Source organism: Hibiscus syriacus, unplaced genomic scaffold (assembly GCF_006381635.1).
Source record: "Hibiscus syriacus cultivar Baekdansim isolate YM2019G1 unplaced genomic scaffold, ASM638163v2 tig00111207_pilon, whole genome shotgun sequence".
Classification (NCBI taxonomy): domain Eukaryota; kingdom Viridiplantae; phylum Streptophyta; class Magnoliopsida; order Malvales; family Malvaceae; genus Hibiscus; species Hibiscus syriacus.
Window position 1 is genome coordinate 191,412 of NW_024063019.1, and position 24,215 is coordinate 215,626.

At 33.9% G+C, this 24,215-nt stretch overlaps 1 long non-coding RNA gene across 1 annotated transcript; it reads left to right on the forward strand.

Moving 5' to 3' along the window:
• The first annotated feature begins 236 nt into the window (after positions 1-236).
• Positions 237-22,891, forward strand: LOC120155741. The gene is made up of 3 exons (XR_005518996.1): positions 237-344; positions 7,059-7,062; positions 22,882-22,891. It is a non-coding gene; the product is annotated as an uncharacterized LOC120155741 (long non-coding RNA).
• Positions 22,892-24,215: the final 1,324 nt, after the last annotated feature.

Sequence of the window (24,215 nt, forward strand, 5' to 3'; positions counted from 1 at the left end):
AACTCTTCCCTCCTTTCATATAACCTTATTCTTCTCTGCGTTCCCTCCATCCGGGACTGCTTTTAGGTAACAAGACTTCAACTTTGGCTTTGATTCTCACTTCTTTATCTATTAAAAGTGATTTTATGTATGTTTGATCTGATTTTTTTTATTTTTATGAATTCATGAGTTCTCGTCTGTTGGAGTTTTCTTTTTTGGCTAAAAGTTGTGACTTAATTCACATGCTCTATACTTACGCTTGTATTCCCCGGACAAATACTATAGGCCAAGTGAAGATTTCACGCCTCACGAATTTCATATTCTTCCCTTGTGAAAGCTGTTCCCTTGCCGAGAACTGAAAGTAAGTGTCAATAGCTTGGAACCGCTTGCTCAATTAAGTTGAAAATAATGGGAATGCCACTGTACTAGAAATGCTCCGTGTGGTTAGAATGATAGTCCTATTCAAATTCTATCCACGTTTGTCACATTATCGGTTAATATTAGGGATAAAACAACTCTAATCTTTGAATTTGATAGCATTTTTATTAAATCCCTAAATTATTTTTGTTCATGATAATTATTGAATTATATAAACCAAAATTATGAAAAAACACTTTAATTAATGTTGACGTTTGTCAACATATGATTATAGGATTAAATTATTGAATTACAGTAAAAGTAAAAGTAAACTGACATCATGTTAAATTTTAACATGTGTTGATATCATTTAAATAGTTAGTATGATTGATAAAATTAAAAGATTGATGACAAAATTGAAATATCTCCTTAATAAAGTTATCATGAGTGTAGTATATTGAAGGGTTTCTGCAAGTGAGGAAAAACGGTTTAGCTTACTTAGCTGGTAGGCACTTGAATTAAGTTGTTGACTCTGTTAGTTTGTTAAGACTTTTCATATCTGCCAGGTTTAAACCTATATAATCATGTACTAGGCTTTGAATGAAAGATAGTTTTTGGAGTATTAACTGCTATGTTTTTATTAATAATGATAGGGCCTTAATCACATTCATGAAACACGTGAACTTATATAATTCACTGCTATGGGGTAGGATAAGAACGGTACATGGGCCCAAGGTTAATTCCAAAACATATTGGAACTTTAAAATTCACTGTTATGGGGTAGGATATGAACGGTACTGCTATGGGATAGGATATGAATGTGTTTTGAATCTCATACCAGTGAATTAATTAAAACTTGGCTTAGATCATACAAAATAAAACACATTCATGAACTTATATAATTCACTGTTGGTGGCCTTAATCATATGGGAAATCATATTTCAAGCAAATCTATGTAGTGGAATATCACGTGTAATTTATATAAATTCAGTAGTATTGTTTCGATTAATTGGCTATAAAATGTAATATTTATTTTATTTTTTATTAAACACAAATGGTAGCAGCATTATTCTGATCTCTTTGCTAATATATATTACTTATAATATTTTTTTATATGTTTTAGGATGACACCAGGCAAAGTATTTCGTAAAAGGATTCGAACACAAGAAAATGAAACTCAAGAAGTCTCCAGTAAACTAAATCGGACCCAAGAATCATAACCTCAACAAGTTACTGATGCTCCAAATCAAACATATGAAGAAATTGATACAGATACAACAATTGAAAATTCAGGTAAACATTTATTTCCAATATTTATATAAATGAATAGCAAATGAGGATTGAGTAGTACCAATGATATAGTTAAAAATATAAAAGATAAGAATATGTATATATACATATTATTTTATTTGTAGCAAAGTCTTTGACTTTAACGTTGAATAATTTATTTATTTTATTATTATTCTAAAGTTAATATTTTTTTTCTATAGATTCCACCAATTTATCACATCAAAAGGTACGAGGACCAAGTCGAGGTAAGGTACTAGAAAATCTCATGAAAGGTAAGAATAAGTTGATAGTAGAGATACCAGAGGGAAAGGGTCGACCTATTGATGCAGTTCAATCAGCCAAATTATCTTCTGAAATTGGAATCATTTCACGACAATTCATATCAATGCCAACAAAATGGAAGGATATGAAGGATAATGATAAACTTCATGCCCTAGAGAGACTCAAAGTGAGTTTATTTAGTTTAATACTTCTTTTTTAATATTTATGTACTTAATTTATCTAATTATATATTTTTTAATGTTTTAGTCAAAGTTTGAGATGAAATTAGATGATGATTATGTGAAGAGTTGTCCTGTCAATTATGTCAAAGTTATCAAGGAACCATCGGCATAAGGTTCATTTGCACTTTAAGAAATTCCCAAATGATGTTGTGGCACGCCAAAACAAACCAACACAATAAAACTTGACACAAGAAAATTGGGAACAACTTTGTGATTTGCTTAGTGATCTGAAGATCAGGTACAATTACTGTATTTTGATTTATGTGATTCATAAATTTTTACTCTTTTTTTTATTTCTATAATAAATTATAAATTATGTTTAACATGTTTATAATTGAAGAGAAAGTGTGAAACTAATGCAAGAGTTAGAAGAAATGTCAAGTTAACTCCTAATCAAGAATCTCGGGCTTTTGTTGCTAGCCGATATGCTATGTAAGTTGGATACTTTTGATATTTATTATAAAGTTTATTTTTATTTTAAAGTATAATTTTTATTTTTGAAATCATATAGCTCAAGGATGATGAAGAACCAAATATGATTGATTTCTTCAAGGCAACTCATTATTCAAATGAAAAAGGATGGACAATATCTGAGGCACAAGAAAAATATGTAAGACCTCACAAAATTAAGTATTAAATAGTAATTTTTCATCTAAGGAATATTTTTTATATGAATGATTTTTTTTAGGAGAAAATGGTGGAGTTGCAATCAACTCCAATTGAAGAAGGAGCAGAACCAAATAATATTGATGATATAATGGATGAGGTACTTTGTACGAGACCAGGATACATTCCGGGGCTTGGATATGGGCCAAAGCCTAAGAAAACAAATTCAATTACGGATACAATCGAGTTAAAAAAGAGTTTCAAGAATAAAGAAGATGAACTTAATAACTATAAGTCAAAGTTTGAATTGATTCAAACTCAAATGGAAGCTATGAGATCTGCTTTGTTAGCTGTTGGAATTCAAGTGCCATCACTTCAATTTTCAGGTAAACAATATAGTTAATCTAATAAAAATTATTATATAATATTAATTGTAGTAACTAATGTTGATTATTTTAATTTGTAACTTCAAATGATACCACAAACTCAACATCAACAGAATCACAAGCGACTCAAGGTTTGGATTGAGATTGCTACAACGAAATATTCCACAAGTCATATTATTATCATATTATTTTTATTTTCTGTAAACATTTAAACATTTTTATATTTATAAAAATGAAATTATTATGTTTTAGTGAAATATTTGTTTAAATCTTATTATTTTGCAATAAGTGAATTATTTTTTATTTAGATTTGTATAAATAATTTCATTTTAATATATATAGTCATTAAAAATATGACAATTTTTAGTTTTGCCACTATATTGCTGACATTATATATGGTGACGTTATGCATGATCATCATTCATAATATTATTAGGTAATGACATATTATGTCACTAAAAATGTGACAATATCTCTTTCGTCACATATAAGGTGATTTAATGCATTATTTGTGACAATATAAATTATCAATAACGAAATCTTATTTAATTTAGTGACGTAACCAACTCTCATAGAATATAAATTATAAAGTGACGTTATGCATAAACGTCATTAATAATATTATTAGGTAACATTTATATTATGTCACTAAAAATTTGACAATATCTCTTTCGTCACATACAGGTTGATTTTAATGTATTATCCTTGACGATATAAATCATCAATAATGAAATTTTACATAATTTAGTGACATAATTAGTTGTCATTGAATATTAATCATATAGTGACGTTATATATAAATGTCATCCATGCAACTATTAGGTGACGATATACTACGTCACTAACAATGTGACAATTTTCTTTTCGTCACGTATACAATGAAATTATTGTGTTATTGGTGATGATATGATTTATTAATGACGAAAATGTACATCATTTGGTGACAAAAGTAATTGTCACTGAAGGTAAATTAAATTGTGATGTTATCCATTATCGTCACTATATATTTAACAATACATGAAGATAACACATATATCGTCACTTTTGACATTTAGTGACACACCTAGGGTGACGATCACCGTGACATTGACTTTTACGTCAAAAAATACATCTAGTGACATAAATTGAAGTTTTAGTGACAATAACCTAGATGCCACTAATAAGAAAATTTGTTGTAGTGTACCTGACTAGCTTGGGGGTGGAAGGTATGCTCCCTTTCACCTAGAGTGTGGGATTGTAGGTGTGATAAGCTGACTCCCTTTTATCAATGTAAAAAAAGAGAAAAAAATAAAATAAAATGTGTATTAAGTGAAAAAGGAGTATAAATGTGCTTAATGAATGAGTAATTGTCATGGAAAAACTTGGGAACTCAATTAGAAATTTCTTAAATTTGTTAAGTATAGATTAAATACAGTCACGCACACATAACACCATAAAGAATCTTAACTTAGGGAAAAGTACATGAATTCTGATATATCTAGCATGTCGAAGCCAATTTTTCTGAGGGTTGAAATTAAATTTTTGTCTTGTTGTCCTATGTTGAAAATTGTCATGACATTTTGATTTTGTTAATTGCTATACATTGCTTGAGGAAAAAGCAATAGTTTAAGTTAGGGGGTGTGATAACTCTGTAAAAAGGATACTTTTAAGGCCTTTTCACTTAAGTTATTGTTTGTTTCAGGGTCCATATAGTTCATTTTAGATGTATGTAGCTGCATATAATTGCATTTGTGATGGTTGTGTTATTTTATTTTATTAAGGTGTTATATGAAGATGAAGGTGTGGTTTTTAGTGATTTACAGGAAATAACATGCAAAAAGGGTGAGTTGGGAAAGAATGTCATGACATCACACATTGTTGAAGCAGATTGAAATGCCTTGGCATTTCTGGCGCAGAAAAGGACAATAAGATATTTTCAAAAATGACACCTGCCAAATCACGTGTCTGCTACATGTAACCACCTGAAGGGGTCCACTACCACCTGTGGAGATAAGATTCACTCCCAAGGAATGAATTTAGGGATATGATAGGTATTTTGAGTGCAAAAATCTCAAGAATACCCTTATATATTTTTACTATTAAAGGACACCTCATATGAGAGAAAGGGGTGGAAGAAAATAGAGAAAGGGGTGTAAGAAAATAGAGATTATCAAGCTAGAAAAATCATCATCTTCTCCACCATTTTTCTTTTTCCATTTTTCTTGGTGTTCCTCCATTGGTGAAGCTCGAGGGAGTGGCGAGCTAGGTGTCCTAAAGGAGCTAGCGATCTAAGGCAGTTCGTGGTAGCAGAGGGGAGCTCTGACAGCATGCGTCGAGGGATTTTTCCTCCATCTCTTTGCTATTTTATTTTATTTATTTTATTTAGGTTGTTTGGTACGAATGATTTTCATGTTTTATTTCATGGAATATTAGAGCCCCACCATGAACTAACCTTATTTGGTGGGGTTGATTTTATAGATATTTGATATTATTTTAATGGTTGATTTAAATTTATCGTTTGCATTTACTTTTTTTCTTACGAATCTTCATGTTCTAAGTTTGTAGGAGGCATGACAGTGACCATTACTTAGATGAAGGCTAGGTGTTCGAGAGAAACTTAGTCATTAATACTTGCAGTATTCGAGAGAAACACAAGTAAGATCCACATAAGCATGGGGTGTAGTATTTTCTTAAGCTTAGAACAAGCGTAGTAGTACTTTATCCTAATCCCTTAGTGCATGGAGAGACTAAGATAGGATTTCAATGACTAATAGGCAGCCATAGTTGAGACTTAGAGGAGATGTCGTGGCATTCTATTATATTAGGTTCTTTTGACTAGAGATAGCGGGAGCACTTTTAGCATACTCGTCGAGCAAGTGAATCTTAGATAGATTAAATATGCTAGAGAGATATGTTTTAGCATCCTTAAATCATTCCCCATCACTCATTCCCGAAGTAGTTTCCTGTGTGAGGATTATCAAATTATTTCATTTATTTGCTATCTTTACCATTTTCCTTTGCCATAACATTTCCTTTTGTTACTCATTCACATTACTATTCTTCCACCATATATACATAGTTCATTTGCCTCGGTATAATCATTTGTGAATACCATTAGCTATACTTAATTACTTTATAGTAATGCATAAACTTTACTCAAGATCCTTCCAATCCCTGTGGAGACGATACTCACTCATCCTTATATTACTTGTTCCATTGTGTATACTTGCACATTAATTGCGTATAATTTTATAGTACTCACAACACATAATAAGTTTTTAGAAGATATTCTAGTTTATTTTCGTACTGAGGCACAACATGATGAGCATCTAAGGATAATTTTCGGACACTGAAAGAGCATCATTTGTATGCCTAACTAAATAAGTGTAAATTATGGCTTTGAGAGGTATCGTTTCTTTGGCATATTGTTTCTGTGAGAGGTATTTAGGTCGATTCGAGTAAGACTAAAGCCATTGTGAGTTGAAAGCGATCCAAGAATGTCTCCAAGATCTATATTTTCTTGGTTTTAGCAAGTATTATTGATGTTTTGTCCAAGGATTCTCAATATTTGTCTCCCATTTGACGATATTATTGAAGAAGAATGTTCCGTTTGACTAGGTGATGCACACAGGAGAGTTTTGAGAAATTGAAGATAGCTTTAACTAAAGCTCCAGTTTTGACTCAACCAGAGCCCGTGAAAGATTTTATTGTGTATAGTGATGCTTCACACTCTGGACTTGGCTGTGTTTTGATGCATGAGGGGAGAGTAGTCACTTATACATCCCGACAACTAAAGCTGCATGAGTGTAATTGCATGACCCATGATATGAAGTTGGCAACATTGATCTTTGCTTTGAAGATTAGGAGACACTATCTCTATAGATAGAAGTGTTACATTTTTAATGATCATAAGAGTTTAAAGTATCTTTTGACCCATAATGAACTTAATCTGAGGTAGTGTTGTTGGCTTGAGCTTCTGAAGGACTATGCTTGCAAGATTGACTATCATCCGGGTAAAGTTAATGTTGTTGCGGATGCTGTAAGCTGGAAGGTGATAACTGATCTGAGGTCTTTATTTATTAGGATGAAGTTATATGATGATGGCATTTTGTTAGCATAATTATAGGTTAACCCGACTTTGGCTGATGAGATCAAGGCCAAACAGATTCTTGATAGCTCCTTGCTCCCCATTATTGAGCAAGTTGAGCAAGGTTCTACCTCAGATTATGCTTTTGACCAGGATAGAGTTTTATGCTTCAAGGGTCGATATTGTGTATCTGATGATGTATATTTGAGACACACTATCCTCAATGAGCCTCATAGTAGCCCTTATGTTATACACTTCGGTGGAGATAATATATACCAGAATCTAAGAGAGATATACCATTGGGTCAGATTGAAAAAATCTATCTCTGATTTTGTGGCTAAATGTTTGACTTGTCAGTAAGTTAAGTTAAAACATCAACATCTTTCACGTTTGTTATAGCCTATCAAGATTCCCGAGTGAAAATGAGAGCATATTACGATGGATTTTGTTACTGATATACCTTTGTCTCATTCTAAAATAGACTCTGTCTAGGTGATTGTTGAAAGACTTACAAAGTCAATTCACTTTATTCATATACGAGTTAATTGTTCTTTGGACAAGTTGGCTAGATTATAGATCATTAGATTGCATAGTATTCCATTATCTATCTTTTCTAATCGAGATCTGAGATTTAATTTGAGATTCTAGAAAGCACTACAAGAGGCTCTAGGTATGAGATTGAATTTCAGTGGAGCTTTCCACTCGCAGACTGGTCAATCTGAGAGAGTGATTAGCTTCTCGATGATTTTTTGAGGGGTTGTATGATTGATCTTCATGGTAGCTGGAAGGAAGTTTTTCCCTTGGATGAGTTTGCTTACAATAATAGTCATCAGGCTAGCATTCGTATGTCACCGTATGAAGCACTATATGGGCATAGATGTCACACCCTGATCTGTTGGGTTGAATTGTGAGACAGAAAGACTATAGGGCCTAAGTTAGTCCGAGAGACTAATGACACTATTGTTATTGTATTCACGATGTCTTTCCCTTGTCCATGTTGAGGCTCTATTGTCCAGATCCTATTCATATTATTCAGTTAGAGGATGTTGAGTTGAGGCCATATATATCCTATGATAAGGAGCTTGTTCAAATTTTGGATCGAGATGAGAGGATATTGAGGAACAAGATTATTCCAATGATAAAGCTTTAGTGGAGTAACTGTAATTCAATAGAATCTACCTAGATATAGAGGAATCGATGAAGACTCAGTTTCTACATCTATTTGATTCAGGTAAATTTTGAGGATGAAATTTTCTTTGGGGGGAGAGTTGTCACACCCTAAAATTTAACTTAAATATATTTTATTTATTTAATTTAGTTAAGGGATCAAAATGGATACTTTTAAAAATTACTAGTTAATTTTGAATATCTAGGAAGTTTAGGGACCTAGCCTTGAATTTCCTTTTTTTGGTTGGTAAAGAAAAATAATAATAATAGAGATGCCTAAGTGGTTTGAACCCATGACCTTAGGGTTATGGCCACCCCTGCCTTAGCCATATAGAAGAGGGAATTATTGATAATTAAAACAAGAAAAATATCTTTTATAATAATCTAGATTGATTTATAATACCAAAAACAATCCCCTTTTCCAGATTGGAAACCCAAAAAACCCCCAAATCCTTAGCCGCCACTGCCCCCTTCACTGATTCAATGTCATCCGGCCGCTATTGAGTGCACCGCCACCCCCATCATAATTATCGCCTTGCTTTGACCAAAACCCAAGAGTCTGAGTAGTGAGATGCGTACGTCGATTGTCATTGAGAACTCTCTAAATATTCATCGAAATCTACCCCTATCGCCTCAGTTTTTCGTGATTTTCGGCCAGTCTAGACACAAGTTCACCACACCACCTACGTCGTTAACCTCCTCATCGTCGTATGCTCAAGACCCAACCCTTGGGTCACCTCATCATCATTTTTTTCCTTCATCACTGGCGTGGGTAAATTTGATCACTAAATTCGGATATTTCACAAACTTTGATTGGATTTTTGGTTTATTTATGAGTTAACATGGGTTTGTTTTAGTGAGTTGGATTTGGTTGAGTGATCGGCCGTCCAACCCGACCCCGTCTCTGTTACCACATGCCGCCAAACACTAGAAACATGCGTGGGGATCCTCCTCAGCCTTAGAACACCCTAGAATCGGTCTAAGTCAACTCAAACTAGTCAGATTCAATTCGGACCAAACCAAGTCAACCCAAACCCACCGAGTCAACCCAAACCGTCTGACCGTTGATCAGAGTTGACTTTGACTAGTGTTGATTTTGACTTTGACAAAAAAAATCTGAAAAGTCATATTTTATGTTTTTCATCGTCCTAAGTCTGAATTCGAAGTCTGTTTTGTCAAATTTGAACACGAAAGCCTCTGAATCGATCGTTAAACCTTAACATGCATATATATATATAAGCATTTTGTTTAAGCGAATTTTAAATTATGGAAGGATTAATTCATGTGTTATTATGTGAAGGTACTCATGACTCCCTCGATTGTTCGACAGCTAGACCTAGCACCTTTTAATTCGTTCGACCCCGTGAGCCAGTGATTATTCGTATGATCCATAAGCCCTAAGAATATTTGAATTAAAATATTATTCGAATAATAACACTGTTGCATTATGAATTAGGTTTGAACACTGCTGTAGAGCATGGCGAGGCAGGTGCTTAGTAGACTTGCTGACATATCCCCTTATTGCTAATTGTGTTCCTTATGTGCTATATGATTGTTTTATCTATTTTGAAATGTGATTTACCGAAGTTATTGATTTACTGATTCTTTTAACAACTTGATATTATGATTTACTGATTTACTAGTTGATTGGTTATGAAATATGGTTATTTTATTTATGATATCTGGTTACTTGTTTTCATTAGAAAAATTGATTATGCCAATTTATGGATCATGAAATTTATTGCTGACTATGTGAATTTTTTTTATTGAGATACTGTTTGAGTAGGATTTTGGAGTATGGAGGTTCAGCTATGATCAAGCTGTTAATTCCTTACGGACCTAAGTTGACCCTTGGGTAGGCTTCTGTTCGAGTTTTATGAGTACTATCAAATTATATGCAAATAATGTGCAAGTATACACAATTTCTCAAGTAAAAAAGTGATGAGTGAGTATTGTCTCCACAGGGATTGGTGAAAATTAGAAAGTTTATCCACAACAAAGTTCTACTCTATCTAAGTATAATTAGTAATGGTACATACAAATGAGAAATATCAAGGCAATATTATTGGTAAAAATGAAATGATGGTGTGATGTGATAACAAGTGGTGATGTTGTGGCAAAATAGAGAATAGTATAATGATGAAAATGATAAAAATGTCAAGACAATAAAAATTGTGAAATAATAAATAAATGATAGTTTGCTAATCCTCACACAACAAGTTGCAATGGGAATGAATGATAGGAGTCACTAGGATATTTAAATCTAACTTCTCAAAATGATCGCACTTCTATGTTTTACATGCCCGAAAGAGTTTACTAAAAGTGCCCTATGCTATCTCTATTCAGGGGACTCAACAGGATGATAATGCCATGGCAATACCTGTTGGCATTAGTAGTTACAGTGATTCCATTAGTGGAATAGAATATGTCACGACAATACCATTCAGTATTTTTCACTAGCATCTAACATCCCAACCGAGCACTACTCCTTTTAGTCAATTGAAATTATAGCCTTAGGATTAGGCTTAGTTACTATCTAAAACACATTTTTTATATAGATCCTCCTTAATTTCTCTCAAATAATAAAGATAAGCTATTTAGTTTCTCTTAAACACTAAATATCTTCCTAAGGAATGGCTACTCTCATAGCTCCTACAACCTTAGGACATTAAGCATCATAAACAAAACAAATAAAATCATAGAAAATAACAATCATCAATTGAAATAAATCCTTAAACATCCATAATGAACTCCCGCCAAATAAGGTTGGTTCATGATGAGGTTCGAATAATCTATGAAAAAATTCATAAAAATTATTCGTTCCACAACCCAAATTAAATGAGAAATAATAGCAAAGGGGAAGGAGGAAGAAGCCTTCGACGTGCAATGTTGGTGTTATCCTCGACCGCCACGAATCACCTTAGCTCGCTAGCTCATCTTGAACGCCTAGCTCGCCACTCCTTGGAGCTCGTTAATGGAGGAACACTACTAATGAAACGGAGGGAAGAAAATGGTGGAGAAGATGAAGAAAATCTAGCTGGAGAATGTAAGTGTGTCCCCTCTTTTCCTCTCTCATGTGAGGTGTATTAAATAAAAAATATCCAAGGGTATTTATATGATTTAGCACTCCAAAATACCCATCATACCCTTAGAGTCACTCCTTAGGTGTAAGGTCTATCCTCCCAGATGGAAGTGGTCCCCAATAGGCAGTTATAACTATCAGAAACGTGTCTTGCCAACTGTTTTCTTATAAAAAAATCTTTTTGTCTTTTTCTGCATCAGAAATGTCAAGGCATTCCAATCTACTTCTGCAACGTGTGATGTCATGATATTCCTTCCGAGCTTATCCTTCAGCATTTTATTTCCTGTACATCACTGAAAACCACACCTTCCTCCTCATATAATACCTTAACACAATAAAATAGCACAACCACCATTAATGCAACTATATGTAACTACATACATCTAAAATGACCTAAATGAGCCTTTAAACAAATAATAACTTAATTGAAAAGAGCCTTAAAAGTAGCCTTTTTACGGAGTTATCACACCCCCAGACTTAAGCTATTGCTTGTCATCAAGAAATGGATAGCAATTAAGACAAATAGAATTCCATGGCAATTTTCAATAGCAAGTCAATCAAGAAAGAAAATAGAATTTCAACCTCATAAAAATTAGGCTCCAACATGCTAGACATATCAAGAATTCAAGTTTTTTTCCTATGTCAAGATTCTTTGTGGTTGTGTGTGTTGTGATTATATCCAATCTATACTTAATTTATTTAAGCAATTTTTAATTGAGTGCCCTAGTTTTGCTCTGTCATCACTTATTCATTCAGCACATTTATACTCCCTTTTTACTTAATAATTTTTTATAATGCTACTAAGAGGAGAGTCATCCCATCACATCTACCATCACACACTCTAGGTGAAAGGGAGCATACCTTCCACCCTAAGCTAGTTAGGTAGAATCATCCCGTGAATGCTTTCATTCACTCTGATGCATTTAGCTGCCATTTATTCAAGAAAGTTCCAGGCAATGCCACAACAAAGAGGAGTGTCCCTCTACAGCTATGCCGAAGCATTTATTCACAACTTTGTATATAAGGGAGTTTTCATTGATTTATCATTTCAACACAATACCAAATTTCAATGCTAAGGCTAACCAGAGCTCTTTCATAAAAAAATCCTAAAATTTTGAAGTATAGAGAATATACAAATCCTGCAAGAGTAATTCACAAAACATCAAGCCCCATAGTCAGTTTTATCATTCTTAATAGTTATTTACATTCAATTTCTAGCCTAAAAAGTTCATCATCATTGGGTATCACCAAAATATTTCATCTAACTGTCATAACATTTACTGATGCCATGGCATATTGTTATGCTAATACTATTATGCATATGTTCTACCAATAACACTCCCCTAAACTTAATGGAAGCATTGTTCTCAATGCTTAAAGAGAACTAACTAAGAAATAAAACTAAATGTCATGCTATGAAATGAAAAATGAATGCAAAGAGAGGTACCTCACTTTTTCGGTGGTGGTGTTGCAATGGAGGTACTAGCAGCTCCTCGCCTTGTCCTCTTGCAGAGAGGTGTAGGGATGGAATCAGAAGAAGTATAATATTAATGGGAGATATTGACACGTCCGACTGAGGTCTTTTTACGATAACTGCTTTAGCAAGCGGGGGAAGGTTCAGGTGCAGGAATAGGATTGGGGTTTTTTTTTAGCTAGTACCATAGGAGAGTCTGGAATCGGGGACTAAGGGGTCTGGAATCAGCTCATCAATATAAGGGTTAACATCATGGACTCAGGAGATACCTCCGCATTAAATGCTGGTATAATTTCATCGGGGAACACTTGTTGGCCAATATGAGGATGATGTGGCATCAGTTTTTGGTCATGCCACTTTTTTGTCTTTTCTTGTATATCCTCGCATTATCATATGCTTGTGCCCTAAACTCTTCCAACTCGTTAAGTTCTAGTAATCTATGTTCCCCAGCTAATTGAGCATCAAAATTCAATCTTTTAATAGCCCAATACGCCTAATGTTCGAGCTCAACAGGGAGGTGGCAGGCCTTCCCATACACCAACTTGAATGGTAACCTGCCTAGAGGAGTCTTGAACGATGTTCTATATGCCCAGAGTGTTTTATCTAACTTCGGTAACCAATCCTTCCGCCTTGGATTCACTAATTTTTCTAAGGGTTTAAACTCTATTTTTTTTCTTGATTGTCTTACTATTGAAAATTGACATGACATTCTGTTTGTGTTAATTGATATCCATTGCTTGAGGACAAGCACTAGCTTAAGTTTGGGGGTGTGATAACTCCCTAAAAAATATACTTGTAAGGCATTTTTCACATAAGTTATTGTTTGTTTAAAGGCTCATTTAGGTCATTTTAGATGCATGTAGTTGCATATAGTTGCATTAGTGGTGGTTGTGCTATTTTATTATGTTAAGGTATTGTATGAGGAGAAGGTGGTATTCAACAATGATATCATCGTGTAATTTAGCTTCAACATGTTTATAATGGTGGTAGAATCATCATGTTGTGTCCCCCCAACCTTGACTTGTTGGTTAATTTTCATTCCACTCCTAAGAGTCAACACATTGCATTGTTCTTTTCCATGCGATTTAGTGACTTCAGTGTCACTTGGCAAACATCCTTGTTGACACTTTTGTAATGTCACAACAATCTAACCAACTTGACCTTCGAAAGATCTTAAAGACGAGCTATGGTTTTGAAGTAAGGTGCCTTGACTATGAAGCAAAGCTCCTTGATTTTTAATTGAAGTAGAATTATTTTGCATCATTGTCTTTGTGGTAGATATGAAATCTTGAACTGTAGCTTCCAAAAAACTAATGCTAGCTTAAGATCAGGCTCCTTTGTTAGCATTATGCCATGGCATAGTGTTTTGGTAGCCTTGAGATTAAGCGTGATTCTGCTGATGAGTAGGTTTACTAGCATTATTATCTCCTTGATAACCCATGAGAAATTGGGGTGCTAACGCCATCATGCATTATAAGTGTTAGAATAAGGATTATTATTGTCTTGATTGAAATTACCTACAAAGTTGATGGACTCATGATTGGTTGGACATTCGCTCTCGTGGTGATTGCCTTGACGTAACAGACATGCCGAGCTAGATACTTTCACTTCCTTTACCTCATGGAGCGTTGTAAATTTTTCAGCATATTAGTAATAACCTAGAATTTAGCAGACATTGAGTCCTTGGTATTTAACTCAAAAGCTCCAGGTGATTTCCTCTTACTACCAAGCATTGAGGAAGGAAATTGATAGTCATTGTTGGCAATTCTATCCAAAATAGCAAACGACTAAGTAGGTGATTTATCCAACAATGTCCCATTTACCGAGGCATTAAACATCATCCTCGTGGGTGCATTGACTCCATTGTAAAATATAACTACCTAAGTCCAATCGTGAAAACCATGATTTGAACAGTTTCGAAGCAAACTCTTGTAACAATCCCAACATTCATACATAGATTCGTCGTCGCCCTGACAAAAAGATGTTATGTCATTCCTTTGCTAAGTGTTCATGTTCGGTGGGTTATATCGCAATAAGAAACTCTTACAAAGATCGAACCATGATTACATCGAACTGGATGGAACACCATTCAACCAAGCCATTGCTTGGTCACGCAAAGAATATGGAAACAACTTTAATTTCAGCACATCCTCGTGCACTCCTTGGCGGAAAGAATGACAACTCTCCAAAAAGTTACGAATATGTTGTCTGGCATCTTTAGTTGGCGCTCCCCCAAATTGACCTATGAAATTCAACATATTAAACATGACTGGTTTAAGATCAAAATGCACATCCTGAATTTCAGGTGCCATAATTCCAGGATTCAGATCATTTAGCATCGAATTTAAATGATCGTGAATAACACGAGGCCTATCAGCAGGTCCAACATTTTGGAATGCCTCGACATTTTGATTTCTATCATCTTGACCAATGCCTGGTTCCCAATTTGATACATATTTTCTCGAGCACGCTTAGCACGTCTTCTTTGTTTAAAAAAGTCTCTCAATCTCAGGTTCTATTGGTTCCAATGGCTCGTCAGAATGTCTTATAGGCATACACCAAATAAACTTGAAAAAGAATAAAATTAAATATAAGTAAACTATACAAAAATAAAAAGCAAAGATAAAATGCGCTGGCAAAAACTAATTAACTTCATGCTGCAAATCCCTCGGTAACGGCGCCAAAAACTTGTTTGCGTTTTGTTATTACTATACAATTATATGAAAATAATGTGCAAGTATACACAATCGCTCAAGTAATAAAGTGATGAGTGAGTATCGTCTCCACAAAGATTGGTGGAAATTATAAAGTTTATCCAAAGCAAAGCACTACTCTATATAAGTATAGTTAGTAATGGTATGTACCTATGAGAAATGTCAAGGAAATATGTATTGGTGATAATGAAATGATGGTGTGGTGTGATAACAAATGGTGATGTCGTGGAAAAATAGAGAAGAGTATAATAATAAAAATGTCAAGACAATGAAAAAAATGGTAAGATAATAAATAAATGATAGTTTAATAATCCTCACAAAACAAGCAATGAATGATAGGAGTCACTAGGAAACTTAAGTATAACATATCACACTTCTATGTTTTATTTGCTGACAGAGTTTACTAAAAGTGACCTATGCTATCTATAGTCAAGGGACTCGACAGGATGATAATGCCATTGCAATACCTATTGGTGTTAGTAGGTGCGGTGATTCCATTAGTGGAACAGAATATGTCACGGCAATACCATTCTGTATTTCTTACTAGCATCTAACCTCTCGATTGAGAACTACTCCTTTTAGTTGATTGAAATCCTAACATGAGGATTAGGCTTAGTTACTCTCTAAAACCCATTGTTTATGTAGATCCTCTTTAGTTTCTCTCGAATACTAAAGATAAGTTGTTTAGTTTCTCTCAAACACTAAACATTTTCCTAAGGAATTGCTACACTCATAGCTCCTACAAACTTAGGACATTAAGCATCATAAACAAAACAAATAAAATCATAGACAAGAGCAATCATCCATTAAAATAAAAACTTAAATATCTATCATGAACTCCCACCAAATAAGGTTAGTTCATGGTAGGTTCGAATTATTCATGAAATAAATCATAAAAATCATTCGTTTCAACAACCCAATCTCAAATGAAAAATAACAGCAGAGGTGAAGGAAGAAGAAGCCTTCGATGCGTGATGCCGGAGTTCTCCTCAACCACCACGAAAACCCTTAGCTCGCTAGCTCCTCTCGGATGCCTAGCTCACCACTCCTTGGAGCTCGTTAATGGAGGAACACCACTAAGAAGATAGAGGGCAGAAAACGGTGGAGAAGATAAAGAAAATCTAGTTGGAGAGTGTAAGTGTGTCCCATTTTTTTTCTCCTCTCACATGTGAGGTATATTTAATAAAAAATATCCATGGGTATTCATGGGATTTAGCACTCCAAAGTACTCATCATACCCTTGAGTCACTCCTTAGGTGTGAGGACTATCCTCTCAGGTGGCAGTGATCCCTAGTAGGTGGTTATATAACCATCAAACACGTAGCTTGCCAGCTATCTTCTTATAAAAATATATTTTTTCCTTTTCTGCGCCAGAAATGGCAAGGCATTTCAATCTGTTTCAGCAACATGTGATGTCACGATATTCCTTCCCATCTCGACCTTCCGCTTGTTATTTTCTGCACATTGTTGAATACCAACCTTCTCCTCATATAACACCTTAACATAATAAAATATCACAACCACCACTAATGCAACTATATGCAACTACATGCATCTAAAATGACCTAAATGAGCCTTTAAACAAACAATAACTTAAGTGAAAAATGCCTTACAAGTATCCTTTTTAGGGAGTTATCACACCCCCAAACTTAAGCTATTTCTTGCTCTCAAGTAATGAATATCAATTAAGTAAGCATGTTGAGGTACAAAATTCAGATGTCATGGTAAAAGAAATTCCGACTCCCGCAGTTAAGGAAGTTATACCCCACCACCCTTCCCACATCATCATAAATTTTATAATTTAAATGGTGGGGGTGAATAGTACAATATTATGTAAAAGCTTAGTTATTAAATTGAAAATTTTTAAACTTCAGTGATCAAAATATGAGTAAGAAGATAGTTTAATGATGAATAGTGTAATTTACCCTAAAAAGATTTCATCCTTTGAAAAATTAGTAAATTAAAACAGTGGGGAAAAATGTTATTTATAGTTAGATGAGTGAAAGTGGATGCTAATTATTTTTTTCAATGAATATCTTTTTTTCCTACTGTTAATCTCAACAATTTATTTGCATTCATATAATGATCATAAATTTTTATAAAACTAAAAGAGTTTTACATTATGTAAAAGGATCATATCCTATATATTGAAATGTAATTAATGCCTCATTAAAAACCCTCTCATTTCAACTCGATGTAGACAACAGAAGGAGAACAGAGTGCCCAAAGAACTTTTATTGAACAACTAAAAATAAAACAAAGCAACCATTATCTGATAGAAGATAACCATAGTAAGTCCCTCAACTACATAAGATCCCAACCCACAAGACATAACTCGCAGTCGCCGCAAAACTAATACCAAAACCTGGTGACCATTCGCAATTATGTTGGAGCGTAAACCAATCTAATCACTTGTACAAACCACTAAAAGTTAAAGCAATGTACTGCTAGACAAAAACTTCATGTGAAATGGCAGAAGTTTTCAAACTCTCCACCAAATGAAATGTAGCATAAACAAAAACAAAACCTGCTATAATTCACTGCTCCAACTGCTTCCATTTCGAAAAAATACGACTTAGGAGACCCCTGCATGAGCAACACAAATTATATTGGAGTGACAGCAACATCTACATGAGAAAGAAGGGCACCGCTTTGCTACAAAATGTACCAGCAATCAAAGGTCCACCATAGAGCAACCAAGTCTCAGGAGAAAAATAAATTAAAATTTAATATGATCAACTTCCAAAATAACATTTAGACAAAGGATTTAACATCCCATTCTTTTGCTAATTTGTCTTCCTAGATATTACATACTCTAGGGAAGTATCAGATGATCCAGATATTTGTCTGTGATATTTCATATATTCTATCAGCGTAAATAATCAGAGCTTTAGAAGGGTCAACAATCCAAATTATAGCAACATTACTGTTGCTCTCAATGATAAGTTGAAACTCGCCATTCAATTAGACGAAATAAATATTTTTGGCAGCGTGCTCGATTGCTAACATTTTGGCTAGAATAAAAAACCAGGGCCAATCGACAAAGAAAAGACTAATAGAATCGAACCATTTCCATCCTTTAACACCCCTTCAATCTCACCAGGGCTACCATCACTGTTCATAGGTTCATCCAATAAATTTCAAAAACTCAGCTGGATACTCTTCGAGTAGAAAAAGGGTCTTGAACCAAGTCCTCGAAAGATAGAGGGGCAAGGGGAAACTCAGTATTGAACCACCAAGGCAACCTAGACTTAGCCAAAAATTTCAGTCTATATAGTCAATTTTTTTGCTCGAGAAAAAGAACATTTCTATAATGCCAAATTGACCATGACACTACAAAAGGGATCATTTTCCAAATTAAACATCTATCCTTACCAACTATAGCATCATTCCATGAGTTCAAGAACACATTGGGGTCAACAGGAAGCATAATGGAGATGTCCCATAAAGAGGAAAAATGCATCCAAAGACCCAATGCAACAGTACATGATAAGAACAAATGAGCCACAGATTCTTGATTTAGATTACACAGAGTGTATAGTTCACTTAGATCTAGGCTTAACTCTCTCAACCATTAAGCATTAAATAAAGGTTAAGGCTAACTCTCGAAAGCTCTTATAAACCTAAGAAATAAAACAGTGAACAAAGCATGTATAAACATAGAAAGTGCTTGACATTCATTCAAACAAAAGCATAATCATCCAACAATAAACCCAAGCCAAATCAATTACTTCATGGCTGGGAAAAAATCATCAACAATCATTTGTTTAATACAATCCATTTCCATACAATATAATGAAATAAAGAGCACTAACGAAGAAGAGAACTCCTAAGTTGTTGTGGACTGCCGTGAACCGTCACGAGAGCTGCTGCTTCTCTCAAAGGTCAGTAGTGTTCATCCCTTTGAAGCTCCAAAAATGGAGGACACCACGAAATGGACAAGAAGAAGAGTGGTTACCTCCCACTTTTTCTCTTTTTCTTAGCTCATAAGAATACCCCTCATTTCATAGCTAGCAGGTAGGTTCATGTGTGGGCTGTAAAATATCTTCCATTTTTATCTTTTTGTGCGCCCAGAAAAAATTGTCCAAAATACTGTAGCAAAATTCCTTCTCCCAACATTTCTCCTTAGTTACCTTACCCATCACCACACCAAAATAAACTCTTTCCCTCGTAACAACACCAAATTCATAAATAAATAAAATAAAGCAATCAAACACCACCACATGCAATAAAATGAACTAAATGCAACTATATGCAATTAAATGGGCTTGAAAACGAACAATAGCTTAGGTAAAAAGTGCATAACATATGGCATTTTTACAAGTTTAACACAGCAAACTTAAGCTATTGCTTGTCCTCAAGCAAAGAGAAATAACAAACAGACGAATGCTAAGGCAAAAGTTCAATTCAAGACAGTGTTGTGGCATAAACTTCAGTCCTAAAAAAAAGGCTTTCAACAAGCTAGACACATTAAGATTTTAAGAAATTTTCCTTAATACAAGATCCTTAGTAAACAATTAAGCGCAAATTACTCTCTTTACCTTAACTTCTTTTTCTTTTCTTTTGTTCTCTCTCTCTGGTTTTTTTCCTACGAGGGGTGTCAGCTCATCACACATGCCGTCGTTAACTCTAGATGAACTAGAGAAAACATTTCATCCCCTAGCTACTCGGTAGAGTCATCCTGTGACTACTTTCACCACTCATTTGTCACTACTGTCATTTATTAAAAGAGTATCCAAGAAAGCAAGAAAAGCGGGGTGTCCCTCTACAGTTTTGTCGTAACATTTATTCACAATTCAACATTTTCAATAAGCACAAGGAAGTGAACAATAACCTTTAAAACATTCATTTATCATTCATACTAAGGCATGCAAGAGTCCTATCACACAAAATTTCTAAGAGAAAATAACCTCAGTGACCGAAAATGCCTTGTAGTATATGATTTTAACCAACTTTTTTTGGATTTGCCAAAATGACCAACAAATTCGCAACGTGAACTCCAATTTCGCAACCCAGTTTCCAATTTCGCAACGCGAATATGTAAATCACATTGTGATTTTCCAAATTCGCGTTGTGATTTTCCAAATTCGCAACGCGAATCTGTAAATCGCAACACAGAAGTCAAATTCGCAACACGAAACACAATATTAATTTCGTAACACAAATGTAAACAGTATTTTCGCAAATCATAACCTAAAACCCTAAATCTCAACTCAGTCTCATCTCCATCTCTCACTCTCTACGGCGACATCCGTCCCCATCTCCGACGAAGTCTATCTATCTCCATCTCTCAGAGCAACCCTCACAACCATTCACGATCAGAAATGGAAAATCAACCACCGAGGGTTAGTTTTTAATCTCTTATTTTTATTTTGAAATTTTTGTATTATTATTAGATTTTTCTTATATTAATGATAAATTTATTGGTAATTTCAATATATATAAAGATTAACCATTTCATTGAGATTGCTTAGTAAATTCATTCAGTTGCTGCCAATACTGCAAAACTGTTTAGTCTTTAATTCTGTTAAGTTAGTATTTGTCTTTGTTTTGTCTTTTTGTTGAAGAAATGCAATTCATTCAAGTTTCATGTTGAAAACATTTTGATGTTTCGATATAACAAATTAAGTTAAATGAATTTTAAGATTTTACAAAAGATTTTCTAAGTATATTCGATGTAATTATTCGAATATCAAAATATTACTCCAAGTCTTTCAAAGTTCATTTTAATCCTTACTAAAGTGTAAAATTGCGTTTTATACTTAAACTATTTTAAAACAATTATACAAAGTATTTCGAGCCTTAATCGAGCCAAAAATATTTTCTTTTTAAAGGGTTTCAAGAAAAATCAGATTGTCCAGGGGGTACAGATTCCCCCCCAGGGGGTACCGATTTCCCCCCAGAGAGAACAGATTCCCCCCCAGGGGTTACCGATTCCCCCTGTCTAACGGTCAAAAATTTGCACTTAGGGAACCGATTCCCCATGAGGGGGTACCGATTCCCCCACACTCCAAGCTATTTTATTAATTGTTTCTCATCCCCAAACGGCTCCAAAACATCCCCAACGACTATATACAACTTCAAACACATTCCAAGCTATAAATACAAGCTAAGGACACTTGAAGAAGGAAGAGAACAACTATCCAAGCAATCAAACACAAGAGAAGAGTTTTTCATTCTTATTTTATCTTTCTTTATAAATATTTTATTCTTGTGAGCTCAATCTTGTAAACAACTACCTTAGAGAGGTTTTCTTGTTTACTTATTTTATCCTTTTGTAAAGGGGAAAGGTTCTAGCTTATCCCGTGTAAAAGCTAGGGAAAGGTTATAGTTTAGCCCGAAAAACTAGGGAGTTGTAAGGTTATCTCTTTGTCCTCAAAAGAAAGAACAAATTAGTGAATTTGTTGGAAAATCCTTGGTGAGGAGCTAAGGTAGTGGATGTACACTTTGGTTGAGAAATTCGAACCACTCTAAATCGCTGTGCAATTTTCTATCTTTCAATCTCCTTACTCCCTAAACATAAAACCGTTCCGACCCCTCTTTGCAAACCGTTCTGATTGTCGATTCGAGCTTTCGAAAATCCCAACAATTGGCATCAGAGCCTAACTCGTTAAGAAGGTTTAACCACCTTGAGACGATCCTCGAAGAAGCACTACCAATTCCCAACACAAATGGCTTCCACCTCCGGTTCGTTCTACATGGAAAACTCCCTACCAACCGACAAACCTCCATACTTCAATGGAGTCAACTATAAACATTGGAAGAAATTAATGAAGGTATTCATCCAGTCCAATGATCTTAATGCATGGGAGATAGTCGAGAACAGCTACTCTTCTCCAAAGAAGAAGGAGAAGAAGAGGAGTGACAAAGAACGGAAGAAAGCTCAACTTAATGCCAAGGCCATGCACATGCTATTTTGTGCATTTGGTCATGAAATCTATAAAGGGGTTTCTTCATGTTCAAGTGCCAAGGAGCTTTGGAATAAGCTCGAGGAAATCCATGAAACAAGAAAGAAGAACCAACAAAGGTGGTGTCTCTAATGGCTTGTGAAGAGCCCGATGTATCTTCTAACTCAAATGAATTTAATTCATATGTTTGATTAGTTACAAGATGCTTTTAATAGGTTATATTTGGAGTTTGAGGCCATGAACTCCAAATATAAGAAAATAATTTCAAAATTTAAAATCGAAAATGATTTTCTTTTGAAAACAAAAATAGATTTTGAAAGCCAAAATGAAATTTTGAAAAAGGATTTAGAGCTTTCAAAAATAAAAATTAAAAGTTTTGAAAAATAAAATTTTGATTTAAAAGTTAAGCTTGAATGCTTAACAAAAGAAAAAGAAATCATTTTAAATAATTCATTTATTTCAATAATGACAATATGCTCACATTGTCATTATCATGGTCATAAGGAACATACTTGTCCTTTGAAGAAAGGAAAACGTTTTAAAATTAGACAAGTGTGGATTCCTAAAGGAACAAGGGGCATTGAAACTAACGTCCAAGGATCCAAAGCAATTGGATACCAAAATTGAAATGAATGTCTCTTGTAGGTGTGTGGAAGCAATTTGATGAAAATGATGATATTCAAGATGCTCTAGCCACACATGAAAAGGAATGGGTAACCTCTAAGTTTAATGTTTTTAATTTTAGTTATTTGGTTGCTCATTTGATTTTAAGCATGCATGAGTTTTGTTTTTAAATAATTATACATTATTGTTTTAATCTCATGTATGTTAAAAAGGTTTTATGATGAACATTTTAAAGTTTTAATGATTTTTTAGAATTTTTAGTTCATCATAAGGAATTTTGGTAAAAATTGGTTTTAATGCAAATGATATCTCTCTAACAAATGATATCAACTTTTCAAATGTTTTGATTTTATAAATTTTAAAAATTTTGACCTAAATTTAAATGTTTATGCATGTGGTTTAAATGAAAATGATATCTCTCTAACAATTGATATCAAAATTTTCAAATGCATAACATTTTTGGAAAACTTTATGCATATGCACTTAATTTCAATAATTGATATTGCATAAAGTATTTTAGACTTGGAATTATTGAATTTCATGTGCTACTAATATTTGTTATTCTTTGTTGAAATTCAATTTTGTTTTAAGTGTCAAGATCCTAAAAGCATAATGTTATTTGGAATGCATTTATTGAGGGGGAGCTTTGATTTTTTCAAAAGATTTTTGAAATGTCAAATTTACTACTTACTCTCCAAAGTTATTTTAAACTTCAAAGATTAGAGTCTTTTCGATTTAACAAAAAGGGAAGTGTTAAAGTAAGGGGGAGTAATTTCAAACTTTATTTCAAAATCTTAAAATTACTCAAATGTTTTGTTATATAAAAAAGGGGGAGATTGTTAAAAACATTTTGATGTTTCGATATAACAAATTAAGTTAAATGAATTTTAAGATTTTACAAAAGATTTTCTAAGTATATTCGATGTAATTATTCGAATATCAAAATATTACTCCAAGTCTTTCAAAGTTCATTTTAATCCTTACTAAAGTGTAAAATTGTGTTTTATACTTAAACTATTTAAAAAAAAATTACAAAGTATTTCGAGCCTTAATCGAGCC